This window comes from Phyllostomus discolor, chromosome 4 (genome assembly GCF_004126475.2).
Source record: "Phyllostomus discolor isolate MPI-MPIP mPhyDis1 chromosome 4, mPhyDis1.pri.v3, whole genome shotgun sequence".
Lineage (NCBI taxonomy): Eukaryota > Metazoa > Chordata > Mammalia > Chiroptera > Phyllostomidae > Phyllostomus > Phyllostomus discolor.
This window is the reverse complement of record NC_040906.2, coordinates 125,781,399-125,790,995: the sequence shown is the minus strand read 5'-3', so window position 1 is coordinate 125,790,995 and position 9,597 is coordinate 125,781,399. Positions and strand designations below refer to the sequence as shown.

At 38.1% G+C, this 9,597-nt stretch overlaps 1 pseudogene; it reads right to left on the bottom strand.

Moving 5' to 3' along the window:
- Positions 1-3,655: 3,655 nt before the first annotated feature.
- Positions 3,656-9,298, bottom strand: LOC114494999 (annotated as a pseudogene).
- Between the last annotated feature and the right edge of the window lie 299 nt (positions 9,299-9,597).

Below are 9,597 nucleotides of genomic sequence, written 5' to 3'. Positions count from 1 at the left end.
TTTGTGGGTTTTTGTTTGTTTGTTTTGTTTCATTTTTACTTAGATTTCACATAAGAAAAATCTTATGGTATTTATCTTTCTCTGTCTGACTTGTTTTACTTAACATAATACCCTTTTGGTCCACCCATGTTGTCACAAATGGTCTGTCAGAATGGCCATTATTAAAAAGTCAACAGACGTTGGCAAAGCTGTGGAGAAAAGGGAACCCTCAAGAGTCAGTGGGATTGTAAATCAGTGCAGCCTCTATAGAAAACAGTATGGAGTTCCCCCCAAAATAAAAAAATAGAACTACCATATGATCTACCTATTCTATTTCTGGTTGTTTCCAATTTTGGGCTTTATGAAGAATTTTGTGACAAACATCATTATAGCTAAACTTTGCCTATATTCTTGACTATTTTGAGGATAACATCCAAGAGCAGTAATTTCTGGATCAGTGTATAACAATATTTTAATGATTTTCAATATCTACAGAAAAATTGACCTTCAGAAAAGAAGTATCAATTTACACTCCCACTACGTATGTTTAAGGGCCCTCTTTATCATGAACTCTCATCAGCACTTGCCATCCATTTTATTCTTCTGTGTGTATAAGAGAAGGAGGGAAAAACACATAATCAGGGTGAAGCAAGGAGAGTAAAAACAGTGAGAAAAGAGAACCCTGTCTTCCAAATGTTGGCTAAATCACTGCTGAACAAGGAAAGTGTTCTTTTGAAAGACCTATCTCCAATTTCACTTAACTACATGCATTCCTATTTGTCTCCTTCAGGAGTTCCCAAGAAATTTCTCATCATGGTTTCTCTGGGGGAACTTTATACTAACACAGTTTCAGAGTGGTGGGGCTGATTTTTTTTGAACTTCCATACTGTTTTCTATAGTGGTTACACCAGTTTACAATCTGATATAAAGGTACTTTAAAACTATAAATATCTATGCAAACATATGTAATGCTACAAATAATAATTGTTCATAATGTATTTTCCATTTAGTTTTCTAGGATAACCTCTTCACCTACTTGCCCACAGCAAAAGAGAGTGCACACTTAGTCTATTATTACCAGATTTCAAAATGATTTATAGAATACAGATCAGACAACCCACAAAAACAAAGTCACCTATAGGTTGAAAGCACTGTTCATGCAAAGAGAGAGTGACAGAGAGAGAATGGGCTGTTTTCCAACTTTTGTTCTTATAGAGAGAACACTCTCTTTTAGTTCTTTTATACTGAGGTTTGGATTCACTTCTTAGTCTGAGATGGAAACTACTCTCAATCCTCTGCAACTCAAACTAGCCTCTGCTCTGCTTAGAAATTTCCTGAATCAATTTTTTCCCTTCCCTTGGATGCACTGCACTTTTTTCTCCTAAACCAATTCTATATCTTCACTGTCACATCCAATTGTAGTTTACATTTTTTATCTGTAAATTATTTATATATTAACTCTACAACTTTCCATTCTCAGCCTCCCAATATCCCTCAAGTTTTCTAAACTCATGTATTTATGCTGATCACATCAAATAGTTTAACTTCCCTTGGAAGAAAACCTTTGGAAATTTAAATTCTTTAAACACTCATTCAACCCAAATTTCATTTGATCATGACTAGGCACTGATATTACATTTGATATTACATTACTATTTAATAACAGGCTTGTTGAAATGACTACACTATTCATTGTATGCACTAAATTAGTCTGATTGCCTACTTTTTATGTAAATAAAGTTATGTAACATTTTTATAGGATGCATTACCCAGAAGGCACAAAACCAGTCCTAATAATTATTGGGTGTCCATGTTGAAATTTGTTTTCTTTAAAATCTCTATTCTTTTTTTAAAAAAATTATTTATTTTTACAGAGAAGGGAAGGGAAAGAGAAAAAGAGGAAGAGAAACATCAATGTGTTGTCGCCTCTCACATGCCCCCTACTGGGGACCTGGCCTGCAACCCAAGCATGTACCCTGACTTGGAATCAAACCAGTGATCCTTTGGTTCACAGGCCCAACCTCAGTCCACTGAGCCACACCAGCCAGGGCTGTTTTCTTTAAATTTTGTATTCTACATCATAATAACCAATTTGTCAATGTTAGTAGAGAAATAGATTCACTGCCTAAAAATGCCCCATGCTCCACCTATTCATCCCCTCTTCCCCCTTGGCAAATACTGATTTTTTAAAAATATTTTATTTATTTTTAGACAAAGAGGAAGGGAGGGAGAAAAGCATGGATGTGTGGTTGCCTATCACGTGCCCCCTTCTGGGGGCCTGGCCTGCAACCCAGGCATGTGCCCTGATTGGGAATAGAACCGGTGACCCTTTGGTTCACAGGCCTGTGCTCAATCCACTGAGCCACACCAGCCAGAGCCAAATACTGACTGTTTTATTGTCTTCACAGTTTTGCCTTTTCTAGAATACCATATAGTCAGAGTGATGTAGCCTTTTCAGATTGTCCGCTTTCACTTGATAATATTCATTTAAGATTCCTATACAGCTTTATTTATTTTTATAAATTAATAATATCCAATTGCTTGGATGTACCATAATTTTTTCATTAACCTACTGAGTTTTGGCAATTATGCATAAAGCTGCTATAAACATCAACATGCAGATTTTTATGTAGTCATAAGTTTTTTATTTATTTGGTAAATACCAAAGGGCATAACTGCTGACTCATATGTCTTTCAAAGTGGCTGTACCATTTTGCAGCCCTATCAGCAATAAATCAGGGTTCCTGTTGTTCCACATGCTCACCAGCATTTGGTGTCATCAGTATTTTGATTTATGGTCATTCAAGTAGATATGTAGGGGTATGTCATTGTGGGTTTAATTTGCATTTTCCTGGTGATACACAATATAAAACATCTTTTCAGGTGCTTCTTTCTAATCTGTGTATCATTTTTGGTGAGGTATCTGTTCAGATCCTTTGACCATTTTTTAAGTGGATTTTTAAATTTTCTTATTGTAATATTATACATTTTGGATAATAGTCCTTTATTTAAATACATCTTTTGCAAACATTTCCTCCCAATGTTTGGCTTGTTTTCTTATTCTCTTGAAGGAATTTACTTTTAAATACATTTTAATGCCCCCAGCGCTGTTGGAATTAGCCTGCCCAGTCCACTGTGCCTGCGAGCCTCATTCACACCCGGCCCTACTTTCACCACCTTGGTCCAGCAAGAGCCGCCTTCCAGGAATGTGTTGTTGCAGGCTAATAATCACTAATATTAACTTAAGTAACTCTTTTGCCTTCAGTCTATAGCATGCTAATGTTTCATTTTCCAACAATAAGCAGGTCATCACTGTCTTTAGACCCTGCCAGGGAAGATGGACATCATAGATTTTCCTCTTTATAGTTCTATTCTATGCAGGCATTTATGGTATCAGTTGGGTTTCAGTTTAAGAAACATAAGCCAGTTGAAAATTGTTTTTCTTTTAAGAAGGCAAACATATTTATTCCAGTTCAGGGTACTGGAGGACTTAAAACAATTGTGCTGCACGGCATTCCTTGTTATTATCAGCACCGGTAAGGGAAGACCATGCGTTAACACCAGCAGCTCTGCCCAAAGCTTGCCAATGGCTACTGTGAGCCTCCCCATGAGTTCAGGCAGTCTTCTTCCTCCTGTGCAGTTAATGAGGCTTTTCTAATAGCAAAGGGCTCCTTAATTCTAAATTTGTTTTGTTCAGAGAAGAGGAAAGAATGTGATATACTGATTATTCCTCATAATTTAAGCCATAACTTAAATCTTATCTCAATATTTAACTATCTTCATTTTCTGCTATAAAATAGAAAAAAAGGAGGGGAGTGAGGAAAGGGGCAATAGAAATTACACTGTGCTGATATAAAGACTTTAAATCCTAGTCAAAGTTAAAACCTATTTTAAAGGTCAATTCATGATTCCAAGGAAATGACTATATTGAGTTCAATGAGCACATGTATCAGTTGAGTCTCAGTATTAGCCTCAATAACACAAGATAACAATTCTCAACAAAAGTATAGTCCACATTCGTATTTGTAGGTAGGCCATGTCAGCCATTGTTAGGAAAAAGTCAGAAAAAAATGGGCTCTCTCCATGTTCCTGTGACAAAGAAAGAAATCTGATTTGATAGAAAAAGTGGCCCTGTCCCAGGCAGTGTCTGCAGCTCACAGACAATTTTAGCAGTGGAATTGAGCCCAGAACTTGAGAGATAAGGGCACAGTCAGAGGATGGTCACTTGCATGTTAGATTTGCCTGTGCACCACCAGTTCTTTCTGGAACCTGGCCAGCAACTTCCTCTGCTGCTCCTTCCCAGCTACACAGCCTCCTGCACCTGCTGGACTCTGGGCTTCTCCCTCTACCATGTTCTTTTCCAGCTCTTGCCTCACCTTGGCTCTCTTCTCCACAGCCAGCTGAAAAGTTTCCTGAACATCTACAGATTTTTTTTTCTCTTTCTTGGGAACAAAGGACTCCTGGCAGATGATAGTGTTTGGAAGAGCCTTGAAGCAAGTTGCTTCTTTCTGCTGACTCAGTTCTTCCTTCAGGTGGTGCTTCCAAGTCTACCTTTACAGACTGACAAAGCCTCTTTGTCAGTCTTCATGCAGAAAGGCTTGGTCTGGGTCATATTCTTCACCTTCTTCCCTTGAAGGTTAATGGTGTCAAAATGAGGCAAAAGAAATACCTTGAACTTGGGCACCTCACCTTTCCACAATTCTTTTATTTTTGTCTCCTTTTGTAACTGACATTCTCCATCTTTAGAATCAAAAAAGAAAGAACATATTCCCACAGTTTTTATCTCTGGGTTATGGGGCTTAAAAGGCAATCCAGAATGTGACACAGGTTCAACTCTTATCATTACTGGCTCCTCTTCCATGTCATTAGTGGGCATTCAGATTCTGTTTTTTAATGCAAAGGGAGTGATTTTGGGAGAGTGATTGGAAGTATTTTCTTTTCAGGAACACCCACGACATCTGCCAAGATATTTCTTGGGCAAAATCTGGAATGAAATTCAAATTGCTCGTCCTCTGGTTTCTTCTTTGACTCATGCTCCTGGATTCTTTTCTTAATTTCCAGATCAAAGCCAGTGTGCTATGTGGGTGGCTTCACAGGTGGTTTCTTGGGCAACCTTCAAGCATTCTGGGATCAACTTCCTGTGCTTTGAATTTATATTGTGGCAGTTTCTTGAGCTCCTCAGCCTCCTGATCTGCTGCATTTTTTGCAGGTCAACGGGCTTTATGCATTGTTTAGCTGGCAACACAGGAATCTGTAGGTATCTGGAAATCTTGGCCATAGCATATTTGGGGGTAACAGAGTAATATCATCCTTGTTGCTTCTCAAGTGATATCTGTTAGCACTTCATTTATAGAACACTTCAAACAGCTATGCAAGAGACACATATGAAAAAGTTCTTTCATCAAATGTTCTTTTCTTTCCTTGGGACAGGTTGAAAGGCTTTATAATGGTGTGTCCCTTAGTGACTTGGGTAGGAGAGGGAGGATACTTGCACGACTCAAATATAAAGTTCACTCCCTTATACTCCTCCTGGTTCTTAGAATGTTGTTTGATTCAGTCCTCTGTGTGGAAGTGGAAGTTGACCAATCTGGTACTTGGCTCACCAATTTCTTCACAGGTTGCCCTGCAATTGCAAGAGCAAGTTTCTTGAGTTCTTCATTCTTTATCCAGATCTCCATTTCCCCCTGCTGTGTTTTCATGTTCTTCTCCAACTCTTGCTCCTCAGCACTTTTTAGAATCTTCTGCCTTAAAGGTGATGTAGAAGGCATAGTATGTCCTTGGTTTTCTCTGGGGAAGACTCATATTTGCCAGAAGAGTCTTGATAAGTACTATCATCTTCCTCTTCTTCTGGCTTCTTTTTATTGTTCAAAACTTGCATTCTTCTGGAGGGTGGAATTTCATGAACAATTACAGGAACAGAAATATCTCTTGGCTTTCATTTTCACATGGTAGTTTCTTTCTGTGCCAAGTCCTCCCAAGCAGAGAGTCTAATAGATCTTCTCTGCAGCTTGGATAGAGTATTTCTTGAGGTGGTTCCCTGGACATCCACAGAAGAACAAGCATTTGAGGGAATGCACTCTTGCACCAGTTATTTTCCTGATTCTTTGTAATAAGTATGGTCAACTGGTCTCAAAGGTGTGACAATAATTTGCTGAGAATTTGCCTTTTTCAGAGGAGTTTCTTCCTGAAAAAGCCCTGCCCCATTCTTTCCAGAAAATTTATTCTCCAAATTGGCCTTCTCTTCAAACCAAGAATCTATGTTTTGGGTATCTTCCTCATCATTCAAAGATGATAGTCCATGGGAACACCATAGGAGTAAAAGGCTTTAACTTACGATATTATGCTCACCCATTATCACACAATTATGTAAAGGCAGAATTAGATCTAGAACCAAGGCTGCTCACTTCAGCACAATATTCTTTCCTTATCATCCTCCCTTTTGTCCTGTGGTTTTATTTGTCAGTCCAATCAAAGTTGCAATATACTTTCACCTCTCTTCTGAAATCCTGAAGTCTAGCAAGGATTTCTTATCAAAAACCTGGTCTCAGCTGTAAGGATGGAGTGCCCACAAGAAACACCGCAGGATTCACTTAGTACTATTGAAAATTTGACCCCACACTCTCCAGTTGAATGCATCAATCAGACCACTTTAAAATATTCTAAGAAAGCAATTTAATACAAATAAAAAGGTACATTTATATGCCTGACTTGAGGAATAGGAATTAAGAAGCTTCCACTGAAATTATTAAATTCAAGGGTATGTTATTGTAACAATGATCCAGTTATTAAAAAATCAACTGTCATCAATATCCCAATCCCTAGAACCTGGTTTGCTTGTAGAAGCAGCAGCAGAAACAGGGTTTTAGCTTCATTATGTCTTTTAAATCTCATAGAAATGCATCTAATTGGTGGAATCTAGTTCTCTTCCTCAACTCTGGGTATAATTGTATGGGAAATGTAGTTCTTAGATTTCTGGGCTCTGCAGTTCAGAAAACACATATAGGGAGTGGGCTGGATGTTGACTATATCAAACTTAGTCATGCAATAGCATTAGTTACAGTTCATGCCCATTGTTTAAAAATCTATAATTTTATTTTTGTGCTGGAAAACTGTCTCACTGATAGTAGTAACTACATTATTGTCAGTTGTTATTATCACTATTCATAAAATATATCTTTCTAAGCCAAAATATGTATGCATTAACCATGAATTCATATGAGTTCCTTTAGCACACCTTTAAGTTTTTGTAAATCCCTAAAGGGTCATGGGGCTCTGGAAGTGATTGTTAGCAAGTGAACAGGTGAAACCCATATGTCCCCACTTTCTAGTGGCAGTGAGAGGCTCATGATGAGTTCCCAGACAAGGTGAGTAGGGGCAAGAAGTGAGGAGACAGATGTGTTGTCTACTTCTCACCAGCTCCGCTTCTAGGGAGCCCTTGGTTCTTCCATGCTTTGTAAGGTTGAGATAAAGTACAGCTGAGTTTCCTTAGAGAGGGTTGTGAAAGAGAAGGGACTGAATATGTATGTGGCCTTAGAGCTTCTTAACTTTTCATCTCCAGAGAGAATCAGAGCTTTAATCCTCTCATTTTGTGTGGAGTGGCTGGAGTGGGAATTGTGAAAGAGGAGTCCAATGCCTATTTTCAGATGTCATCTTAACTTTTCTGCTAAGACTGTATTTTGACTTTAAATTGGAGTAGCAGAATTTAGGATTAAGCCCATGTACTGCAGCATAGAGTATTTTAAGGCAGTTATATGAAACCTTGGTTTAAAGGTTAACAGTAATTCTTTTCACAAACTCCATCAGACCTGAATTAACTGTCATTTGTTGAAAATTAATTTCTTTAAGATGTAAATGTTCAGACTGGTGTGGTTCAGTGGGTTGAGTACTGGCCTGCAAACCAAAAGGTTGCTGGCTCAATTCCTAGTCAGAGCACACACTTTCTCACATGTCCCCCATTGGTGGTAGGTAAGAGGCAACCAGTTGATGTTTCTCTCACACATCAATGTTTCTCTCTCTTTTTTTCTCCCTCCCTTCCCCTTGCTCTACAAGTAAATAAATAAAGTCTTTAAAAAAATAATTCATAAAGAAAGAAGTCCTCCTCTTATCTTTATTTTTTAGTTCCTGTTTGAAAATATGACAGAAATGATGGTTTCTATAACATATCCAATGACCCTTCTAATATTTCCTCCTTTATAATTTTATTTCAGTTATACTAACCAAGATATTTCAAGAGTTAAATGAAGAGGATGTTAAATAAGCAGCTAGTACAGATTAGTCAGAATTGAAAAGGGGACCATTCCCTTAGACTGAACAAGTCAGCAGTTCTTTTTGCTCATGTTTTCTCACTTCCATCATGCCTGCTGAATGTTACTTTGGCAGGAAAATATATGATAGAAATATGGATCTTATCTTTTGAAACTCATTAGAAAATGTTTTCCCTGATAAATTTCCCTCCACCAAACACTGTTTTGAAGTTATCAACCAAAGCAGACTGATTGCTTGATAAGCTCACTGGGAGCGAGACTGCGTCCTGTGTCCTGAGAATCCCCAGTGGCATTTTCTCTCTAACCTCCTTTCCCCAGAGACTCTGCACTCTGATTGTTAATCATTTTACAGAGGAAAAGAAGAAAAGGATTTCCTGAGAGTCAATCCCACCTCTAGGTTAGAATGGCTGAGGATTATTCATCAGAGTGGTAGGAGATACAGAATTTATACTTAGCTCTGCTAACCTTGAAAGTCTTTTACAATTTGCTACAACAAATGAAGAGGGACTAGGTCTAAATCTCTTAGAAAACTATATTGCTTAACCCACTTTGAATGGTGAAGCTGAGACAGGAGGAGGGTCTGAAAATGTATTTCAGATTCTCCTTATAAAAATGCCTATTTGTGCCATGGCTGGTATGGCTCAGTGGATGGAGCACTGGCCTGCAAACCAAGGGTTGTGGGTTCAATTCCCAGTCAGGGCACATACCTGTGTTGCGGACTGACATTTTTTCGTTATTGTGCATTTGTATGTCAGTACGGATGTACTTGGTGTTATTTAATACATGAAATTTACACGTGATCAGGAACAGACTGGCCAAAACAGTGCATTCCCAGTAAAATGCAGACACGAATGCCCTCCCTATAGCCAGGCTGTTTCTTGAATAAACCACGTCATAAGAAACAACTAAAGTGGCATTGGCTCAAGGGATTTCTATACAATTTTAAATAAATCTTTTTTAAAAAATTATTTATCAAACATGAATTTAGTATATGAGGCTAACCAACAAAAATATATCCCCTCTGTCAAGTACCGTCTCAGGCACCGAGAGGACATCATACCGTACCACAGTGGTAATGTGAATGTGATTTGGAGTCCACAGACCTGGATTTAAGTCTTGCATTGATGGCTTTTTTATTTTTTGTCTTAATCTGTACTCAAGCTAATTTTAGAAAGAGAAATTTATTGAAAAGTCTACATACTTCTCTAGAGCTGTTCATTGATTTCTATGTTTTGTTCAGTTAGACTGGCTTGTGCCACATGGCTAAAAACATTACTACTTGAGGTAATGTCGCTTCGTTATCTCTTGTCTCCAACTTAAATCCTGGAAAAGCATTTGTCATAACTTGATTTTA